Here is a 2,626-nt window from a genome sequence, read left to right as displayed (position 1 = left end):
AGGCTTCCTAGAACACCCATGTGCTTTGCATATGATCAGCCCCTATGTGCCTTGCATATGGTTGATTTAGGCGCCAAGATGAAGAGTTCTCTCCCTATTCGGCCAAGCACTATCTCCCATACAAATTGGTGCCAACTTGAAGAGATACAAGAACTATTCGGCCAAGGGATATTTCCCTCCATTTAAACTGAACCATCATCTCTATTTGTAATTAAATTATGTCTCTATAGGAAGGCACAAGGCTGGCCGAATACTCTTGTAACCATTCGACCATGTCTCTCTATTTCCTATAAATAGGAAAGCATTCATCATTTGTAAACAGACCTTTTTGATTAATTGAAGTGAGATTATTCTCTTCCTTAAGTCCTGGTGACTTTTATCGACTTATCAAGTATAATTTATACTTGTGGCGTCAATCCCTTCTCTTTTCACCTTGATACTTCTGGTTCCTAGTTCTTTATAACTAGTGGGTCAAAGTACTTCATACCACCCCTTAAAGAAGCAATATAAAGTCTGGGTCTTTTCTCTATATAGAATTGGTTCTTCTTTGAGTCTTCTTTAAGATATTATCCTCACAACCATCCCTTTGTTTCATAAACCATAACCATAGCCATATCAACCATCTTCCGATTCCATCTCTCAATTAAACAGCCCACCTAATCACCCATACGTTTACCACCCTTAACCATTCTGTTTTGAGCCATTCACTTCGCAGGTTGTTTTGCTTCCTTCCTAGATCCACAATCAATTGTTAAGGCATCAGAAGAGCCTTACATCATTTGTGTTCACAAACAAGAGAATGACTCCAAGTCGGGTGGCTCATTTTGTTCACAAACTTGCAAAAGATACAAAGATTGCCATGACTACAAGATATAGGCAAGTGACGAAGGAACCACACTGGGTTAGGTGGATAAAACCCCTAGAAGGCAACTAGATTTTAAATATCGATGGGGTGTACAAAATAGTTGTTGGCTTAGCATCGACAGGAGCAATATTCTATGATGACAACGATTCTCCGATTGGTGGGTTCGTGATGCAAAATTGAAGAACAAGTAGTGCCTTCTCGAAAGTATGGGGAGTTAGACAAGGGTTTATACAAGCAAAGTCGCTAGGTGAGATAAAACTAATTGTAGAGATGGATGCGAAATGGGTGGTCGACGTTCTAAATGGTGAGTTAATGGAGGAGAACCCAGAAAATGTTTTAAAAGACTGGAAAACTTCTAAAAGAAGGTTGGGTGAGCGAAGTGAGACACATTTGACGAAAAGGCAACAAATGTGCAGATCTATTGTCAACTATGATGCTCGAACAAAAGAATCATTATTTTAACATATCTTGTGAACGAGTTAATTAATACCACTGCCTCTAGGAGATGGCGGACGACATGTTAAGACTATAATTTGTAGTTAATCTCTTTGTTCCCCACACAAAAAAAATACAATTATAAAAAGTAAAAAATGATAAATAAAAAATTATTAAATTTAATTTAAAAAAATAAAATGCTTATTAGTTATAATTTAATTTAAATATTTTTCCAACCATCTAATAATTATTTACCTTACTACAATGGTTAAGTGTTAATCTAAGTTTCATGTCTCAATTTTGATCCCTCTAAACCCAAATCGTTTTTTATTATAAAATCTTACATTAATTAGAGTTTAAGTTACTAAAGATGAAGAATACCATTATTTAGCTCTGTTTCAGCTTTCATTTTGATTTAATTTCTTTGCTTTTACCCATACTTTAGCCATGGAATTGCATGGACATGGGGCCGACTTGATTCAAACAACTTGCCGAGGGACACCCTTTTACAATCTCTGTGTCTCCACCCTCCGATAGGACCCTCGAAGTTTTGGTGCCGACGTAGCGGGGCTAGCCAGGATCGGAGCCAATAAACTGAAGGCCAAAGCCACCACAACACGGGGGCAGATTACAAAGTTGCTTAAAGTGACCAAATATCCTAACCTGAAGATGGCCTTGAGAGACTTTGTCGATTACTACAACGCCATTGTTAAGTACGACATCCCGGAAGCCGTAGAAGCCTTCGTGAAAGGCAATCCGAAGTTCGGCGTCGAGGGCGCTACCGATGCGGCCAATGAAGCTAATGCTTGTGGGAGGAGATTCAAAAACCAACCCAAGTTTCCGATTTATGGTATCAACAAGGTTGTGCACGATCTTTCTGCTATTGTTGCTTCCATTGTCCAATTATTACTACGAGGATGATGAATTTTATACCAGTTCTGTAAGAAATACAGTGCTTATTATCATATGATGTCCAATAAAATGTATGTACAAACGTGTCGGAAATCTTATGAAATAATTAAATGTTTGTGGTTTTATTTTAACATGAAAAAAGTTGAAGTCGATGAATGATTGCCACTGAAATCATTAATTGTGCTCCAATAAGTCAATCCAAAATAGATCCTTAATGGGCCACGATGTCCCCCAACCATTTAACAAACTCGATAAAAAATCGGATAATCAAGAGAACAAAATATTTTTATAAAAAATCATTGTATGCGATGAGAATCGAATATATATATATATATATATATTTGATGAATTTGGGACGAATATAAAGTAGTATTTATTCAAAAAAAATCAATAATTTGATAATGATCACTTATA

At 36.7% G+C, this 2,626-nt stretch overlaps 1 pseudogene; it reads left to right on the top strand.

Moving 5' to 3' along the window:
* Positions 1 to 1,725: 1,725 nt before the first annotated feature.
* LOC120162830 lies at positions 1,726 to 2,312 on the top strand (annotated as a pseudogene).
* The last annotated feature ends 314 nt before the right edge of the window (positions 2,313 to 2,626 follow it).

Source organism: Hibiscus syriacus, unplaced genomic scaffold (assembly GCF_006381635.1).
Source record: "Hibiscus syriacus cultivar Baekdansim isolate YM2019G1 unplaced genomic scaffold, ASM638163v2 tig00111409_pilon, whole genome shotgun sequence".
In the NCBI taxonomy this organism is placed as follows: Eukaryota; Viridiplantae; Streptophyta; class Magnoliopsida; order Malvales; family Malvaceae; genus Hibiscus; species Hibiscus syriacus.
Note: the sequence above shows the minus strand (reverse complement) of the source record. Positions and strands in the feature narration are given on the sequence as shown.